Here is a 19,762-nt window from a genome sequence, read left to right on the forward strand (position 1 = left end):
TTTGGGCAACAACAGGTTTAAGAAAACTGCCTTAGTACTGGTAATAAAGGGAGAGCTAAGATAATAATATGACTACCCTACTATGGGTTAGATTGGTATCTTCAGACTGTAGTTGCTTTCTGTTAATGGATTGTGATATCATTTTAAAGGATTACACAGCAATTTTTCCTCAAATTTTTAGTGTGGAAAATTTCAAACATATCAAAATTGAAATATAGTGAGCACCTGCATCTCATACTGGAGTCAAAATTATTAACAATTTAGCCATATTTGCTTTATCGATGTATTTGTGTATTTTTTTTTCATACCTCATTTGAAAATAAGTTGCAGATGTGTTGATATTTCAGGCTGAATCCTAAATAAGGACATTCTCCTACATAATCATAGTATCATTATCGTACCTAAGAAACTTAGCAGTAATTTACCAATATTAGTGAATATCCAGTCCATTTATTAAAATTTCCTATTTGTTCCCAAACTACCTTTTATATCTATAGCTGGTTTTACCAACCAAAATCCATATAGACTTGTCATTTCATTATGTAGTTATATCTCTTTAGACTTTAAAAATCTAATATAGTTTTCTCCACCCTATTTATTATTTTTTCTTGGCATTGACTTTTTGAAGAGACTAGGCCTTTTATCTTTAGAATGTTTTACATTCTGAGTATGTCTGTGTCCTTGTGGTGTCATTTAACCTGTTGCTGTACTTCAGATATTTCCATTCTAGAAGTTAGAGTTAAAAGCTTGACTCAATTCAGGTTAAACATTTTGGGCCCAGATGATACTGTGTACTTCATATTATATCACCATAGGAGGCACATACTGTCAAGTTGTCCTGCTGTTGATGGTGTTAAATTTGGTTTTTGCTTCTGGTGGTGACTGCCATATCTCTTCATTGTAAAATAAATTTATTTTTCTCTTTGTGATTAGTAGATAATCTATGAAGTAATAGTTTGGCATCTTGCAAATATTCTGTTTCTAATATCCTTTTACCTAATGATCATCCACTGATGAATTTTTGCCAGAATCACTTATTTTACTAGGGGAGGGGATTTGCAAAATGATGATTTTCTAATTCTGTCTTTCTTTCTACATTATTAGCAGTGTTCTCTAGAATAGTTCTCCTCTGTAAATTGGAGGATGAAACACAGTTTCTTCTGAAAAGGCAAGGAAAATGCCTGATTCTTTCCCTTAAATTGCCGACTTTCAGATCAAGGAGTTTGTGTAGTAATGAGCACTAATGGGAGCAAGTGAGGAGTTTTCCACTTTGGAGGGGCTTGTGAATATTTATTTATTCAGTGTTTACAGTTAATTATATTTATGATCATTTTCGGTGCAGAAGTAATTCCAAGTTTGGTCAGTGAGAGCCCCTTCAAACTAATTCCTTTGTTCCTTTGATATGACCCCTTTGAGCACTTCCTTGTTTTCTGGTACAAGCTGTGGGCCTTAAAAAGAATAGAATAGAAAACATCAGTGCATCACACATGATAAAGAGAATATCTGACTTATTCAATTAGCATAATGTCCCCAGGGTTCATCTATGTTGTTACAAATGGCAGATTTCCTTTTTTTTTTTTGTTTATGGCTAAAGAAGTTCTATTTATATGGTTGTTTCTCTCTGGGTGAATCAGCTTTTGCAAGTCAGAAATTAATTTGAGACCATTTGAATCATAACAGTCCTGGAGAATGTTAGAATAAGTATTCTTTCTTTTTATAGGAACTTTGATCTTGGCAGAAATTCATTTATATATTAAGTCAACATGTATTTCTTGAGCACTTCAATGTGTGCCAGACCCTGAATTATGTATTAAGGACCTCGTTTTCAAGGAGGCCAACCCAGTTCCTGTCCTCATAAAGTTTATGGTCTAGTGGGTGGGTGATATGAGAGACTCTGGAATTTGAGTGGACAGCTGGGTGGTGGTTTGAAGTCTTCCCAGCTTCCACATATGACCTTAGGAAATTGTTGTGTGCCCTGGTGTACTGAAAGAGGTTCTAGGGTCTTCAGAAGAACAGCCTTGGTGTTTGTCAGCTTTGTCTCTCCCATTCTCTGCCCTCGCCCTGGCTGCCTGGCAGTAACTGTGTGCATGGCAGCTTCATTAAGTGCTTTAGGGCTTTGGATGTCTTAGGGCTCAATTACTCCATTTATATTCACCTTTGATTAGTCAGTCTGTGCATCTCTGAGCTGAACTGACTAAAATTGTACTACAAGGATAAGATATCAATGACTGATGTCTTTTCTAATAAAAATCAACTTCTAATAGAATTTTGCTTTCAGGCTTGGACTTGTAAAGTAGTTGTTAGGATTCTGCAGTCTAGGGGCACAAATCAAAAATTTTAATAGCTACTTAGTTAAGGTGTTAAAAGAATGAGGGGAATTCCATGGTGATCCAGTGGTTAGAACTCTGAGCTTCCACTGCTGAGGGGCCGGTTTGATCCTTGGTTGGGGAGCTGAGATCCCACAAGTCATGAGCTGTGACCCAAAAAATAAAATAAAAATTCACAACTTAATCAGACCAACAGTATAAAAAAATAAGAGTGAGGAAAGTCCTTTTCTATAGCTCAAATTTAATAATCCCAGTTTAAAAGTAACATGAGCAGCCCTTTGTCTTTAGCCCAGCAGCGTCACCTGAGGAAAAAAGTATCAAAACTCACAGTGACTTTGAATAGGATTTGACTTCAGATTAGCAGAACATCCCATTATATGTTTATCTTTTGAATCCCAGAGAAAGCTCCCTTAGCTTCCCTCATAGCTCAGTTGGTAAAGAATCTGCCTGCAATGCAGGAGAGCTGGGTTTGGTTTCTGGATCGGGAAGATCCCCTGGAGAAGGAAATGGCAACCCACTCCAGTCTTCTTGCCTGGAGAGTCCCATGGACAGAGGAGCCTGGCAGGCTATAGTCCATGGGGTCTCAAGAGTCGGACATGACTTAGTGACTAAAGAAAGAGAGAGAGCGAGAGAGAGAGAGAGCCCTTGAGTTCTCAGAAAGAATGCCATTTAGAAATGTCCTTTTTCCTTAGGAAAAAGGACTATTCCTAGGATTTTCAAGGGTGGAGAAAGGTAATAAGGCAGTGAAACAAACAGTGGTTAAGATCTTTCTAAAAGAGGAAGTTGGAGTGAATGTTGGAGTATAAATGTTACTCAAACAAATGTCCACAAAAAGACCTCATCATTTGCTTGATAGCTTATTGTGTTTAAAGTGCAGTTTTATCTTCTTGACCTTTTTTCTGGGATGAGTGTACATCCAGGGTGCATCCCTAATACCTATTATAGCCAGATACTTTTGGTGACCAGAGCCCAGTGACTCTGGCAGAGGGTCCTGTTCCCTCTGGCCCAGGAAGAGGAGTTCTCTTTCGGTTTACCCCACCTGGAAAGAAGCATTGTGGGATAAATAGTCAAGGGAAAGTGGATTTCTGTTGAAATCCAGAATCCAAATATGGCTCATTAATCCTCCCAAGTGAGCCCAAGATTAGCATCTTAATCAGTCTCATTTCAGAGGTTTTAAAGACTTACTTTGTTCTCTAGGTTCTTTATAAGGAAGGAAATGAGCAGTGGCTGCAGTTGATAGAGCTCTTTGGTATTTAGAGAATGGGAGCTGTTGCTAGGGTCCTAAGTGGTCCTAGGTAGGCTGCAGCCTTAAGAATCAGCAAAACTGGGTTGTGTGTATGCAGTAATTGAAGGCAGAGAGCGGGAAATATTTATGTTGCTAAGTCTTCCTCTAAAAGCTCAGAAGGGAAAGAATTGGCTTGCTTCCCTACCATTTAATGTTTTAGTGTTATCTAGAATGTAAGTCCATCTCTACTTCCTCTTTAATTTACTAGTGTCAGGATATTTAATCATCAACTGATAGTGGATTCTTTCAAATTTTCATTTTGAAATAATTTCAAACTTAAATGTTGCAAGAATAATACAGAGGTCTCCTATATACTTTTGTTTTTATTATTCTCTTTCTATACACACACATACATATGTATATATGTTTTTTTCTAAATCATTTGAGAGTAGATTATATATATATTACAGTCTTATCACTTAATACTTCAAATGTGTATTTGCTAAGAACAAGGATAACCTTTTACATAATCTTTAATACAGTATCAAGTTCAAGAAATTTAGCATTGATACAATACTATTCATATTCCAATTCTGTCAGTTGTCCCAATAATAAATTTTTTAGTTTTTTCCTTTTCAGTCAAGGATCACATATTGCATTTAGCTGTCATATTTCTTTAGTCTCCTTTAATCTGAAACAGTTCTACAGTCTTTTTTGGTCTTTCATGACATTGAATTTTTAAAATGAATACCAGCCATTTTTTTCTTCTTTTCTTTCTTTCAAGAGTGTTCTTCATTTGGGTTAGTCTGGTATTTCCTCATGATGATTCAAGTAGTATGTATTTGGCATACTACCACCACTGGGCTTTCCTGGTGGCTCAGACCATAAAGAATCCACCTGCAGTGTGGGAAACCTGGGTTCGATCCCTCTTCTGGGAAGATCTCCTAGAGAAGGAAATGACAACCCACTCCAGTATTGTTACTTGGAGAATTCTATGGACAGAGGAGCATGGTGGGCTACAGTCCTTGTGGTCGCAAGGAGTTGGACACAACTGAAGCAACTTAGCACATACCCACTGCTACTGATAATAGTGTCCTTCTTAGGACACCCCTCACCCCTCATTGGTGATATTAATTTTGATCACTTCATCAAGGTGTTAACTTTGTTTCTCCACTGAATAGATACTGTGATTCCCTTGGAACTCACAAGCAGTTTGTGGGGCGACATATTAAGACCTTGTTTTGCTCTTCATTAAACTTTTGGTGGCTCAGTGGTAAAGAACCAGCCTGCCAATGCAGGAGACGTGGGTTCAATCGCTAGGTTGGGAAGATTCCCTTGGAGAAGAATATGGCAACCCACTCCAATATTCTTGCCTGTGAAATCTCAAGGACAGAGGACCCTGGAGGGCTACAGTCCATAGGGTTGCAAAAGAATAGGACATAACTGAGCAACTAGATAACAACAATGACAAACTTTTCTCCCCATAATTTATCATATGTTGATGATTCTTGCCTGACCATTATCAGGTTGCAGTGATGGAAAATTTGAATGGTTGCTTAAAACATCTGTTCTTAAAGGACTTGTTCTTAGGTATGAGAAGAAAATGTGAATTTTCTTCCTAGCTTGCTTATGTTTGTTTCTTTCTAAGAAATATAATCACATGCTCTGAAAATCTGTATTTCTTTATGGCTTTGGTGATGCTGCTGCTGTTCTTATTGTGTTTTTTTAAAAATTTTATTTATGTATCACTTCTCGGCCTTTTGGCTAAGATCAAGTGTAAAAATTTTATTTATATATTTTATTTTTTGGCTGTGCTAGGATTTTATTGCTGTTCTGGCTTTTCTCTACTTGTGGAGAGCGGGGGCTACACTCTAATTGTGGTGCATGGGCTTCTCCTTGCGGTGATTTCTCTTGTTGTAGAGCACAGGCTCTAGGACACATAGGCTTCAGTTGTTGCGGCCCTCACGATGAGGGCACAGGTTCAGTAGTTAAGACACACAGGCTTAGTTCTCTGTGGCATGTGGAATCTTCCTGGATTGGGGATCCAACCCATGTCTCCTGCATTGGCAAGTGAATTCTTTACCACTGAGCCACCAGGGAAGCTTGTGATGCTGTTTTTTAAAAATATCCAGTAGCTTGGGGAATTCCTTGGGAGTCCAGTGGTTAGGACTTGGAGCTCTCACTACCAAGGGCCAGGGTTCGATGCCTGGTCAGGTAACTAAAATCCCATAAGTCACATGGCATGGCCAAAAAAATTTTAAAAAGCCAGTAACTTAAAAACTCTTCTAGTTGTTGTTTTTAATAATTTTATTTATTTTTGGTTGTGCTTGGTCTTTGTTGCTGCACAATCTTTTCTCTAGTTGTGGTGAGCGAGGCCTGCTCTTCATTGCAATGCACAGGCTTCTCATTTTGGTAGCTTCTCCTGTTGTGCAGCATGGGCTCTAGGGTGAGCGGGCTTCAGTAGTTGCAGCTCATGGGCTCTAGAGCACAGGCTCAATAGTCGTGGTGCACAGGCTTAGTTGCTCCATGGCACATAGGATTTTCCTGGATCAGGGATCCAACTCATGTCTCCTACATTAGCAGGCGGATTCTTACCACTGAACCACCAAGGCAGCCAAAACACTTTTTAGTTTTGAAAATTGGGAAAAGGTTTATCTCAGTGAGGCTTGACCGAGGGTTTGGTGATTTCCTAGAATATGGCACCATCATCAGTAGAATGAATTTGTTTTCTGCTCAACCAGCAGCGTAAGTGCTTTTCCCCTAAGCCATACTGGTAACAGCCTTGTGAAGCTGACGCCCTTCAGTTTTTTTCTTTTCTCCTTCTAGTAAGTGGGATAGCAACATGAATGCATCATATATCAGCATTTCTCAAATATATTTTAGAAGCCTGGTTGAGCTCATTAAGAACTTTTACTTCAGCTTTTTAAAACATACAAAGTTTTGAAATGCCCATCATTCAGGAATTTTAAGAGAAAAAATTGGTTTTAGAAAATCACTCCCCATTCTTACTTACTATCACCCTTTTCTCTCCTTCACTCTCTTTTCTCTACGTTTTCCCCTTGCTTCTACTTTCTTTTTATTCCTTTGAAGAATCTGATCAATACGCATGAACGAGCCTCCCTAAGAAAAGGTAGAGAAAAAGGTATTACTCTTGAGTCTTATTCTTTGCTGTTACTATGGTGAAGAGTAGGCTGATGATATATTACTAATGAAAACCTTACTAGTTATCAGTTATGTTTTGTGGAAGAAACCTTGCCCATGAAAAATTAAGAAAGAGAGAAATAGGGAAAGAAAATAAATGAAACTAGAGAGGCAGAAAATAAGAAGGAAAGAACAGAAAGGAGCAGAAGAAAAGGACTTGGAGGGAAGGACCAAGATTACAGAGTTGCTAAATCAACTCTAACATTTACCTTTACCCAGTCTACTGTTTCGGCTTTCCCCTTTCAGTAGAGTGTGCTGCAAAGTAGGATGAGGTCTGGATGAATAAAATGGTCCCAGCTTTAATTCCTTGCATCCATCCGTTGAGAACTGAAAGGTTTACCCTGTGATAAGGTGACTTGATAGCCTGATCCTAGTAGGTTATTGTGGAAGAGTCTATTAAGAGATGCCTTTTGGGCAGCTAGCATTAACAGTTATTTTTAACTGTTAATGAAACTCCCATTTCAATCCCTTCATTCTTTAGGCTCCTCCAATGGCTACTATGAGAAGCAGTCAAAATTAGCAGCTATACAAAATGAAGTACCTCTTGTCTCCCCAGTCACTTCCAAAATAAACAGGGAGTAATACTGTCCGTATTTTGTCTCACTTTACTCTGAAGGCTACCGATAGAGGAAGCATGGATTAGTGTGTAGTGATTTCTAGGCTCTGCCCTCTGGACAGATTCCCCTGAGTGTTGTGACTGAGTGACAGGACCATGTGGCAGGAGTGCAGCTGGAAGTATATCATCGGCAGATTTGGGTTGGGTAAATATAGCAGGAGCAGGATGTCAGTGTGGGAGATGGATTGTTCTGGGAAAGGAAGTGTTGTCTTTCGTCTGAGAAACAATTTCCTGCACTTCTGGGACTCTTGCTTTCTTCTTCTGCTGCTTTTTTTTTTTTCCAGGGCAGAACAGGAGTTGGCAGGAGTTGGGTACACTTGGTGTATTCTATCTCTGGGTGTCTGTCTGTTCCTACATTTGAAGATGGGAGTAGAAATCAGATCTGTTTGGTCAGTTAGCAATAAATAGCCATACCCTTTTGCCTTATAGTTCACTTTTTGCAGTCTTAAAATTATAACACATACCTGTATAGAGTCTCTTTTTAAAAGTAACTTTTTTTTTTTTTTTTAGTGAAACAGACAAGTTGAAAGACAAATATAATTATACAAAGAAAATCAACTCTATTGAAAGTCAGACATGAGGCACCAGCTGGCAGGAAACAGCTGGGATGTTTCTGGGGGCTAGACTCTTCACACCAGAACTTAACTCTTTAAGCTATCTCTGTTATCTGAACTACTTAAGGTGGCTGCCTACTTACCAACAATCTATATAAAAGACTAAATCTATGAAATTATGTGATCTTTTACAAATGACTAGAACTTTGTCATTTTAAAACTTTTTAAAAAGTGTCTTTATTCTAGAATAGATTTAGATATATGGAGAAATTGTAAAGAAGTTCCCATATACCCTGTACCAAGCTTCTCCTATTATTAACATCTCACATTAGTATGGTATATTTGTCACAGTTAACGAACCCATCTGATACATTATATTAACTGAAGTCCATTCAGATTTCCTTGGTTTTCACCTAATGGTTCCAGGATCCCATCCAGGATGCCATATTATGTTTAGCTGTCATGTTTCCTCAGGCTCCTCTTCACTGCGATAGTTTGCATATTTTTTTTTCTTTAATGTTTCATAACAACCCACAAAATAGACTGAGCCTTTATTACTATCCTCCTTTTACAGATAAAATTCAGGCTCTGGAAAGACTAAGTAACATGTTCAAGGTTATACAGTTAGTAAAAGTTTATATTAAAATGTGATTATGATTTGTAAAAAGACAATGAAGTAGCTATTTGCTTTTAATGTGGATGAGGGCAGAACTGTAGCCAACTTTCCAGTGGGCCATTTGTAGAAGAGGAATAAGAGACCAATTTGAATAAATATTACTTGTTTTGGACCTTTCTGTCTTACCTGGATATAAATTAACATTATTATTTTAGTAACAGTCCTATGGGAAATGCCCGTTCTCTTTGTAATTCTGCTGTTTATCAAAGGAGCTGATTCCAGAGAATTCTGGACTACCTGATAAGTTGACCTTGTTTTCTAGCAGCAGGCTTGCTGCTCCCTGGTGCTTGTTGTTAGACATCCAAGTTCAGTAGGAAAGTCCACTGAAAGCCTAGCATATGCACTAACACAACCAAACTGTTTCTGGCATTATGTAGAAGTGACTGGGACTAAAGCACATGAATTTTTTGTAAAGTTCTAGAATCTAGTTGAGCATGCTGAAGTTCTGGCTTGAGGTTAGGAGATTCATAGAGTTGTAGTGCTGAGAGGTGGTAGAAAAATGAAAAAATCCACCAGCACATGTCAGTTACAGGCTCTGAATGTTTTATTCAGTGGGGTAAGGTGGAAGAGGGGGGAGGAGGTAAAGTATAGTATGTTGCTGATGATTCTAGATACTATTAAAAGATAATTTCAGGGTGACGGAAACTATAGGCATATAAATCATCACATTTTGAGGGAATAGCATCTCTTGCCTAGAGAAGTATCCATGGGGTTGTACCTGTGTCTTAAAGGGCAACTTTTAAAGTTCTCCAAATTAAGCTGATAGGGTAAGAGTTTATTGATGGCATTAACAACCACTTTTATTAACACAGTTTTTATTTTAATTAATGGGAAATGGGATACTTCTCAGTTTATGCTTTTATGATATATAGCTGTGAGTCTAGAGGCTGGTTTAGCACCTTTTTGTAGTGACTGTTGCTCTCTCTGGTTATTAGCTCTGATTTTTTTGTCTAAAGGCAGCTATGGAAATAGCAATGAATTAAAAAATGAGGGAAAACTTGAGGAAGTTTATGTATATTGTTTGTCTTCATGGCATCATGGAGTAGGGTGGGGATGATATAGATGTTATAAACTACCAGCTTAGGAGTCTTAACGGGCATGGATGACTAAGGCCTTGTGCCAGGAGAGTGGGAGGTTATCGATGGGAGCAAAGATGACAGCAGATATTAAACATTCCATGGACTACATACATGAACTACAGTCCTTGGAATTCTCCAGGCCTGAATGCTGAAGTGGGTAGCCTTTCCCTTCTCCAGGAGATCTTCCCAACCTAGGGATCGAACCCAGGTCTCCTGCATTGTGGGCGGATTCTTTACCAACTGAGCCACAAGGGAAGCCCAAGAATACTGGAGTGGGTAGCCTATTCCTTCTCCAGAGGATCTTCCCGACCCAGGAATCAAACTGGGGTCTCCTGCATTGCAGGCAGATTCTTTACCAACTGAGCTATCAGGGGAGCCATTAAACATTCCAGGATGGACCTAATACTCTGAAAATGCTTTTGCTTTACCAATTTGAAAGAGAAAATATGAAAGACAAAGTGACAATATGAAAAATGACTGTTCAAACCAGAAAATCCTGTCCATTGGTGAAATTTTAAACTGTTGTTAGATCGGAGGAAAGTCTTATTCAGAATGTAAGACAGGAAACAGTAAAGTATCTGTGTCTCCAGAGCACTCAGTATTTGAACTGTGATGGAGGAAAGGGAGATTCCTTACTGTGGTCTTGCACAGTGTGAAATCTTCATGAGGTCTCAGCAGATGTAGAGTCTCTAAGGATTTGTGGCTGGCTAAGGAGGCTGATTCACTGAGCTTCCAGTGCAGAGTGCAAGACAGAGATGCCTCACTAACATCTCTGCTTCAGAGCAACCAGTTTTGGTGAGTGGAAAGCTACCAGGTATACTTCACTTTTGCAAGAATCCAAAATAGTTCCTGTGGACTATGGCCTGAAGTGACTGCTTGTCTCTACAAAAGCTACAAAGAAGACACTATAGGAACTTACAGTTTCTCAGAAGGAAAACTCATATCCTGTTAAAGCATTGTAGAAAAATTAAGTAGAACTAGTGATAAGAGAATCTTTACTTTCATTTTCAAGAACCTTATAAAAAAAATTGAGGTAAATTTCATCTAACATAAAATTGACCATTTTGAAGTGAATAGTTAATTCATTGGCACTTGTTATTCAGTCACTAAGTTGTATAGGATCCCATGAACTGCAGCACACCAGGCTTCCCTGATCAAACTCATGTCCATTAATTTGGTGATGCCAAACATTCATAGTGTTGCAGCCACCACCTCTGTCTAGTTCCAAAGTATTTTCAGTACCACTAAAGGAAACCTTGTTACTACTTACTAAATGGTTAACTACTTCTCCTTTCTCCTCAATCCCTGGCAAACACCAGTCTGCATTCTGTTTCCCTCCTGGATTGTTGTTGTTGTTTTAGTTACTAAGTCACATCCAACTCTTTTTGTGACCCCAAGGACTGTAGCCCAACAGGCTCCTCTGTCCATGGGATTTCCCAGGCAAGAATACTGGAGTGGGTTGCCACATCTTTTTCCAGGAGATCTTCCCGACCTAGGGATTAAACTCACATCTCCTGCATTGGCAGGTGGATTCTTTACCATGAGCTACGAGGAAAGCCATGTGATATATGACCTATCTGGCTTCTTTCACTTAGTGTAGTGTTTTGTTTGTTTATTTTCATATTTATTTTTGGTTGCACTGGGTCTTTGCTGCTGTGCAGGCTTTCCTCTAGTTGCAGCAAGAGTGAGCTGCTCTTCGTTGCAGTGCATGGGCTTCTCATTGCAGTGGCTTCTCTTGTTGCAGAGCATAGGCTCTAGGTGCACAGGCTTCAGTAGTTGCACCTTGCAGGCTCTAGAAGATGGGCTCAGTAGTTGTGGTGCACAGGTTAAATACTCTGCAGCGTGTGTAATCTTCCCAGACTAGGGATCGAACCCATATCCCCTGCCTTGGCAGGTGGATTCTTTTTTTTTTTCTTGGTAACAATATTTTTTAATATCATTTTATCTACACAGTACTTTAACAGAATACTGAAAATATAGTCCAATATCCCAGTTTTAAGTGCAATAATCAGAACCACCATTGTATTTAGGAAGTGAGAGTGAAAGTGAAAAGTCACTCAGTCGCGTCTGACTCTTTGCAACCCCATGGACTGTAGCCCACCAGACTCCTCCATCCATGGAATTTTCTAGGCAAGAGTACTGGAGTGGGTTGCCATTTCCTTCTCCAGGCAGGTGGATTCTTATCCACTGGACCACCAGGGACATCCTAGCATAGTGTTTTTGAGGTTTACCTATGTTGTAGCAAGAATCAATAGTTTATTCCTTTTATGGATGAATAATATTCCATCGTGTCTATATACCACAGTTTATTTATCCATTCACCCACTAATGAACATTTGGACTGTTTCTACTCTTTGGCTATTGTGAGTAGTCCTGTTAGGCTTATGTGTGTACATGTATTTGAATACCTGTTTTCCTTCTTTTGAATTATATACCCAGGAGTGGCATTACTGGCTCATATGGTAACTGACTTTTTAAGGAAATGTCAAACTGTTTTTCATAGCAGCTGAATCAGTTTACAGTCCTAGCAGCACTGTTTGAGGGTTCCAGTTTCTCCACATCCTTACCAGCACTAGATAAAACTCCTTCAGGTCTTTATGGATCTCTTGGCATGTTTCCCTGAAATCACAGTAAGGCTCTTCTGGGTCAAATAAAGTATTGAGGTTCTACCTTTTGTGCTAAAGAATTACTTTCTTCTAAAATCTGTAGGACATGAAAAAGAATTCAGTTGAATCAGTTCTAATGAGGTGGATGAAACTGGAGCCCATTATACAGAGTGAAGTAAGCCAGAAAGAAAAACACCAATACAGTATACTAATGCATATATATGGAATTTAGAAAGATGGTAACAATAACCCTATATGCAAGACAGAAAAAGAGACACAGATGTATAGAACAGACTTTTGGACTCTATGGGAGAAGGCGAGGGTGGTATGATCTGAGAGAACAGCATTGAAACATGTATATTATCAAGTGTGAAACAGATCGCCAGTCCAGGTTAGATGCATGAGACAAGTGCTTGGGGCTGGTGCACTGGGATGACCCAGAGGGATGGGATGGGATGGGGTGGGAGGTGGGAGGGGGGTTCAGGATGGGAAACACATGTAAATCCATGGCTGATTCATGTCAGTGTATGGCAAAAACCACTACAATAATGTAAAGTAATTAGCCTCCAACTAATAAAAATAATTGGGGAAAAAAAATCTATAGGACATAGTGGTCACAGCTGATATGGTTTGCTTAGATAGGGTTGAAATCTGACCTGCCAAAAAGAGTGTCAGTTACATTTTGGGTCTTGACATAGATGGTAGTATTTCTGGTATCATATGCCATCAGAATCCTGCACCAGGCAATAGACTGGGTCTTGCTGACTAATCAGGAAGTTCAGTTTGCTTGCTGAGTTGCCTTCTGGAGAGGGAGTTAATGCTAATCCTGATAAGTGACTGGTTCTTTTTAAGGTGCTACATAAATTGATTTCTGTTGTTATTCTTTTACTACTTGTTAATTGGTTGCTCAGTCATGTCCAACTCTTTGCAACCCCTTGGACTGTAGCCTACCAATCTCCTCTGTCTATGGGATTCTTCAGGCAAGAATACTGGAATGAGTTGCCATTTCCTTTTCCAGGGGATCTTCCTGACCCAGGGATCAAACCCGGGTCTGCTGCACTGGCAGGCAGATTCTGTACTGTCTGAGCCACCAGGGAAGCCCTTTACTACTTCCATGGACCTTAATACTCTAACAATCCCATTTCTTTGCTATTTGGCAAGATGGTTTCTTATCTTGATGTCTTCTACATCAAATTATTGAGTTCCTGAATGCCTTTTTCATACCTTCTCTTTTTTAGGCCATCAATTTCTACTTTTTATGTCTACATATTTTGTGATTTGTATAATAGTAGTCACTGTGGTTAATGTTTTAGTGTGTCTTATGTAAATTTTTCTTTTGTAGAAATTACTTTCTTCTTGTGGAAGGAGGAAATTGTTGCTGGGATCTAGGAAGCTTGACCTTGTAGTTCTCTCTCTCTCCTCTATAAGTCTAGCTTTCATTTTTTTTTTGGTAACACTGCTTTTTCCAGTTTATGAGTTGGGTGGTAGATTTTTCTAACTTTCAGAAAAATTATTTTTTGCTACTGTAATGTGTTTGCTGTGTTTTAGATCAGAATAAATCATAATACATTTCTGTGTTTATTGCTTCCATTGGTTGCTTAAAAAAATTTTTTTAATGAATCTGCACCAGTTCTCAAAGCAAACAGAAAATTGTAGTCTCTACCCTACCTCTCTCCCCCTCTCCCTCTCCCCTGCTCCAGGTTAGGTTTATAAATGCATCCTAACCATTTGATCAAAGTCAGGCTTTGAATAAGGCTTTATAGTCAGGTGTGGTTGAATGACAGGTATGTCTGGATTTGGTCTTGAGAGATTTGGGGATGGGTTTTTTCCCCTCCCTCTTCTAATAATGTGCTGTGTTCTATAATAGGTTGAGTTGTAACATTCATTAAACCACTCCTCACATTCCCTGTTTTCAAAGCTTATCAGGATGACTTTGATTTAGTTATTTGGAACCAAAAAGGCATTTGTGGAGCCTGGTCTGGAGTTGTGGAACAGTAATATATCAGAGATCAGACTTAGGTCCCAGTGGGATTATTCCTCAGGATTTACTTGCCTGGAAGTACACACAGGAGTCAAATGGTATGTATGGAAAGCTTTGCTGGAATGCAAATTGGACACATTTTGTTGGGACCTGTAGGGGATTTTCACTGCTTCATAATTTTTCAAAGGTTTGTTATACATCAGACAGTCACTGCCTCTTCTTTAAATCTTTAAATCCCCCCTCTTTTTCCTGTTGTAAAGGTCAGATTTTTTTTGACAACTGTGTGCAGGAACAAGATTTGCTAAATCCCTTCATTTTTATTCATACAAATGTCGGCATTCAGTGAGCATCAGTTATCCCAGCATTTAGAGGTAAGGAAAACTCAGGGAGAGTCTTATGAATCTCAACTTAGTACCAGGCATGTATCTCTGGGGATAAGTTTGCTGCCTCAACTTTAACCCTGACTGCTCTGATATGGGGTGAGACCCTCACAGTGACTTGTACAGGAAACTTACCCTTCATTAATTCCATGTCTATGGTTGTAAAATAGATAATATGACTAGTGGGAGGAAACTGTATTGGGCTCTTCTGATGGGGCCTCTTTGTGACAATCCTCAGATTAGTGTTGAAAATAAAGGACAATTCATTCTCTCCAATGGAGCCCCTTTTTTTAGCTTTATTCAGCTTTTAGTGGTATCTTAGGAAGCACACCACTTTTAATTTGAATATGATTCTTTTTCTCACTCAGTAGATAGAATCATGGTATTATTACCATATGGTACAGTTCCCCGTCAACTTGTTTAGTTCGATGTTATCATGTTATCTATTGCTATGTAGCAAATTACCCTAATATTTAGAAGCTTAAACTTTTTATTATGCAACAGTTTCTAAGGGTCAGGAATCTGAGAGCCATTTAGTGGTTTCAGCTTAGGGTCCCTCAAGATGATCAGTCAGAGCTGCAGTCATTTGAAAGCTTGGCTGGGCTGGAGGACCCATATCTAAGCTTACTCATATGGTTTTTGTTAAGGTACCCCAGTTTCTTGCAGGCTGTCGTCCAGAGGCCTCAGTTTCTCACAGTGCAGACCTTTCCATAGGATAGCTAACAACTTGACAGCTGGCTTACCCCTAAGTGGGTGATCTGAGAGAGAGCAGAAGCTGCACTAATTTTTCTTACCTAGTCTCAGAACTTTTATTGTATAACATTGATCAGCAGACCAGTCCTGACATGACCTGGGAGAGAACCGCACACGCATATGTAATCATTGTCATTGGGGGTCATCTTGGAGGCTGGCTACACAAGAAATTAATGGAAAAATTTCAGAAGTTTACTTGGGCTTAAATACTGATTTTTTTCCCCCTAAAAAATTGTGTTCTCCCTACTAGCCCTCTTTCTGTCTTTTCTCTCTCTCTCTCTCTTTTTTTTCTTTCTTTCTGTCTTTTCTCGAACTGTTCTGTCTGTAAATTATCCAGGGTGTATATGGCAAACATATATGTGAAATATATATTCTTCAACATGTGAATCTTTCTCACCCATTGTCACTCTGCCTTAAGCATTAGTAAAACCCCTCTCTTTCTAAAGCGAACCAGTAAGCATGATCAATCCATTTGCTGCTTCCTTCCTGTCTTCCCTGTCTTCTCTCTCTTTCTTCTAAGGGAAACACCTGTGGCGCCCTCTCCTCATGAGAGCCCTTCAGTTGAATTCTGATAATCCTTTGTGCTTTCTCAATCCATTTACCACCAATCCTATAAAATTTGGTGCAAATAGACTGGAGTGACCAGCGTCATAGGACCACTGTGGATCTTCCAGATTGAGATATGTAATGATGTGAACAATTCTTAGATTCTATCCAGGAGCTCTGAGATGGAGATAAAGTCCTTGCACAGGGGAGATATTAAAAAACTAAGTTTAATCTATTACTTGATGGGTTCATTTGGTCCTTTGTATACTAATCAGGAAAGAGTCTAAAGAGTGATTTGCTTTTCTTTACCTTTCTAGGACAAGCAGGTCTATAGTCATAGTAATGAAGAATGTACAGGTTGATCTTGAAACTAACTGGAGACACTGTCCTCCCTGTTTGGTGACCATGCAAGCTATGCTGTTACATTGACATCTTTTGCCACCTTGGTAGTTTCCTCCACCAAACTCTATACCTGATAGCCTGTGTTGTGAAATTGAACTTGTTCAGCTCTTGTGGGTGTTAAAAAGGAGAATTAGCTTACTTTCTCAAAAATCCTAGAGCATCTTTGGCTTCCTAGGAACAGCTTGAAGCTATGAATGAATCTGCCCTCATATTCCTGTTGCTGTTGACTGGCCTACTAGAAAATTCATACCTGGAAAAAGGTACACAATACTTTTTTTTGACTCAGGATATACAGAACCTGGAAAATTCCACAGACAGAGGAGCCTGACGGACTACAGTCCATGGGGGTTGCAAAGAGTCGGACATGACTGAGCATACACGCACAACGTAGCAGAGTATAGAACCAGTGAGTGAAGTCACTCAGTCATGTCCAACTCTTTGCCACCCCATGGACTGTAGCCTACTAGGCTCCTCTGTCCATGGGATTTTTCCAGGCAAGAGTGGGTTGCCATTTCCTTCTCCAGAGGATCTTCTTGACCCAGGGATAGAACCCAGGTCTCCCGCATTGTAGTCAAACGCTTTTACCATCTGAGCCACCAGGGAAGTTGTATAGAACCAGAGAGGATCCAAAATTGTGTTTACCTCTATAGAAGTCCATCGATAAAAGTAATAAAGCAGGTAAACAAGAACAAAAAACCTTTCATCATAAAATCACTCTTTACCTAACTCTGACCTTCTCTAATCCTTAGCATTATATACATAGAATTTAAATAGTTTAATCAATTTGCCATGTTATTTTTGTTCCTTTTATTCATTTAGCATAACTTAATACAGAATTTTATTTAGCATTTTTATTGTCATTATAAAAATACATTGAATTAGAATGTCATAGGTTAACTATTCTTTTAAAAATTTTAATTTGTTGTATATAGTGTGACTTTAATCATCTTTATGCTGATAAAATTGGGTTTTTTCCTAATTATCTTTGTGAAATAATAGACCCATTAGTAGACCCGACTGAGTTTTATGGTTGTGCTGTCCTTTATTATTTTTTACCTTCTTTTTATTTTGCTAATTTAGTTGACAGGACTATACCTTTTTAATTTGTTTTACAGTTCTTTAATTACTAGCATTTTCTCAAGTGTTTTACTGTTAGAAGTTTTTCTCATGTGAATTATTTGTGCTTAAGTCTTGGCCACTTATTTGACAGAAATTGGATAGTATCCATTTTGATTTGTATCAGCACCTTTTATATCTGGATAATATTTTTTAATCTTTTCATATTTATTCCTCATGTCTTTTCCCCCCTATTAATGTGAACTGTTTGAAACCTGGTTAGGTTAGTGGTATTTTTTATCCTTACAGTGAGGTTCTTCAGCATCAACTAGTGTATTTGCATTTGAAGTATAGAAATGAGAGTTCCTCTGAGAGCCTTTAACTCAGAGTGTGCATAGGAGCCTCCCTGTTTGGAGAGCAGGCAATCCAAGGTGTAAGGAGGGGAGATGAGGACAAGGCTGACTGATACCAGACCTATAAATAACCTAAGGTTTAGCTTTGTGCTCTGAAATAGAAATTAGGTCACTTTTATTGTCTTCCCCAAGTTATTTACTGGTTGGCCATGAAGAGGAGGCATTAGGATTTTTTTTTTAAAGAAAATGTTACTGTTTTCTGCTCTTAGAAAAATGAGAAGTGCTGATATTGGTCAGCTCTGTCTTGTTTTCTTTTTTCTCATAGAGTGAGATGATTGAATGAAAAGTGTGGGTTTGGGGATTTAACTAGACATATCCAACTTCCTAAGAAAGTGGAATTCTAAATAGTGAAAGGCCTTGTATTTCTTTGCCATGGCACCATGCCTAGGACAGATTGACCATGTGAGAGGGAAGCTGGTAACCCAGCATGTGTCAGTCTTCTCCCCATTGAGCAAGGTCCATTTTTACCTCGTAGACTCATGTGCCTGATCATTTTCACTGGTCTCTGCAGAGAGTTAAAGGCGCAGACTCTTAGAACTTTTTCTCTGGGCCCTCAATTTTCTTCTCTAACCTGAGAAAAGTGGACCAAATGATCTCTGAAGTCAAAGTCCTTAGCTTCTTTGAGTTCACTCTCCTCTTGCACAAGTTTGGAAATACTTTCAGAGAGATTCTATTCTACATGAGTGTCATCACCCTTTATTTGTAATGAAGCTTTTGATGTTGGAATATTACAGAATGTAATTTTTTTTCAGAATGTAATTTTAAAGAGAAAATGCACATAATCTTTGCTTCCATGTGTTTTGAGGTAGTCTCACTTTACAGTTTCCCTTTGTCTTTCCGTTGTCTACTTGGGTTGCTTTTCAGGTGAACTGAGTTTCAAACTTGTTATATAATTTCACAAGGGCCTTTTAGTTCCAAGTAAGTGATTCTAAGATCTTTGTTATCTCTTAAAATTTTCAATGTTCTTGAAAATGAATTAATATTACATGAGTTCTATTTTTGATTTGAACTTTTACTCTACATTTATATATTAACATATATGAAGATATATAGGTATGTCTCAGTTAAGACTCAAAACAATCCTGTGAGGTAAGCATGAGGATGTGGAATAGTAATCCCCAATACCTACTCTTCATCATGTGCCACTCCCAGGAGGCAACTCCTTTTATCTTTTTTAGCAGATTCTTTCAGAATTTACTTAAGCATTTCTAAGTAACAAGCTTATATTGCTACTTCTTGGTTTTTTCAGTTTTAAGCATGAAGTTCCCCTCATTTGTTTTATGTCTCTGCTAACGTTTATAAGAATCAAGTTACCTTAGATTGAGAAGAGACTTCAGATCTTCCAGAGACCCATTCTCAAAACTTTTAAGGGCCTAGCAGGTAACTTATAAATGGGTATGAGGATAGGGATCATTGGGAACTACAGCAAATTGAAAGGCTACCCCAGCTAAGGAAATTCAATTCCGTTTTTAACTGCACATAACAAACAGTTGCAGTATATGGGTCTTATCTGGGTCCCGATTTATTCAAAGAAGTGTTACAAAAATTTATGAGGATTATAGAAATTGAATAATTGCAAACTGAACACTAACACTTTGATACTAGGGCAATATTGCTGTTTCAGATGTGATGATAATGATGTGATTATATCAAGATGAATGAAAATACTTGATGTAAAGGATTTGCTTCAAAATAATAGGGGAATGGTGGTAGTTTTAGTTGCTAAGTTGTGTCTGACTCTTGCGACCTCATGGACTATAGCCTGCTCCTCTGTCCATGGGAGTCTCCAGGAAAAGAATACTGAAGTGGATTGCCATTTTGGGAGGGGATAATAAAAAAAGATTAGCCCTGAGTTGCTAATTATTAAGGGTGGATTTGGAGTACATGGGAGTTCACTACACTAGTCTGTCTACTTTTACATAATTTTGAAATTTTTCGTAATGTTAA

General features: G+C 38.6%; 1 protein-coding gene and 1 pseudogene across 6 annotated transcripts in view; both read left to right on the forward strand.

Moving 5' to 3' along the window:
• GBF1 (golgi brefeldin A resistant guanine nucleotide exchange factor 1) overlaps positions 1-19,762 on the forward strand; it is a 120,898-nt gene that overhangs the window by 24,431 nt on the left and 76,705 nt on the right. The gene's annotated exons all lie outside the window — the stretch shown is intronic.
• On the forward strand, positions 5,297-5,425 carry LOC136161939 (U2 spliceosomal RNA; annotated as a pseudogene).

The sequence above is a fragment of the Muntiacus reevesi genome, chromosome 2 (genome assembly GCF_963930625.1).
Source record: "Muntiacus reevesi chromosome 2, mMunRee1.1, whole genome shotgun sequence".
In the NCBI taxonomy this organism is placed as follows: domain Eukaryota; kingdom Metazoa; phylum Chordata; class Mammalia; order Artiodactyla; family Cervidae; genus Muntiacus; species Muntiacus reevesi.